Source organism: Fulmarus glacialis, unplaced genomic scaffold, assembly GCF_000690835.1.
Source record: "Fulmarus glacialis isolate BGI_N327 unplaced genomic scaffold, ASM69083v1 scaffold15659, whole genome shotgun sequence".
NCBI classification, from domain to species: domain Eukaryota; kingdom Metazoa; phylum Chordata; class Aves; order Procellariiformes; family Procellariidae; genus Fulmarus; species Fulmarus glacialis.
In genome coordinates this window covers 2,335-3,092 of record NW_009232749.1, presented here as the reverse complement: position 1 = coordinate 3,092, position 758 = coordinate 2,335, and positions in this window count along the sequence as shown.

Genomic DNA, 758 nt, shown 5'->3' with positions numbered 1-758 from the left:
TGAGCAGCCTGCGCCAGGCGACGCGGGTGTTTATTTCTTTCACCAGATTTACAGCCGTAAATTCAAGCATCTGAGTGATGCTGTCCAAGCCTCCACAAGCCTTTTCTTGGCCACCGCTGGGCGGGCAGCAGACGCGGACGCTGTTCGGCAGCATCAGGCCACGGCTCTGCTGTGCTTAGGAAAATGAGCTGAAGCATTTGTCTTTGGGCTGTGTCGGAAAAGGCTTTGGCAGGAGGCGTTCCTCCGCGCGCCTGCTCCGCTGGGGCCGGTTACACCAGCTAGCGCTACCATCGCCCAAAATTTCTAGGTTAAAGCCTGTGCTCATTCCCTTCTCTCAGCCAGAGCAGCTCCACCAGTCCCGAGCTGGAGTCCAGGTGGGAGCACATGGGCTCGAGTACTTTGCCAGCCTCGACTTTGAGTGTACTTTGCCAGCCACGACTTTGAGAGCAGGGACATCTGGGGGTGGCAGGGGCCTGGGGCCAGCACTGCTCGGGGTGCCGGGGGGTCCCTGCTGGGAGCAGGGCAGGGAGATGCTCACTGGGCCCTCACCTGGGATACAGGGTCACCAGGACCAAAGCAGCGTGGTTTCCCTGTGCTCAGGCCCCTGGGAAGTGGTGGTGCCCTCCCATTCCCGGCAGGACACGGGGAGCTCACGGGGCTGCCATCGGGGAGGGGAAAATCAGCCTTTGCCGCTTGCAGCACATGGAGCTTCCCGAAGCCCTGGGAAAACCTTGGCTCGTGGCTTGGCAGTTCACGAG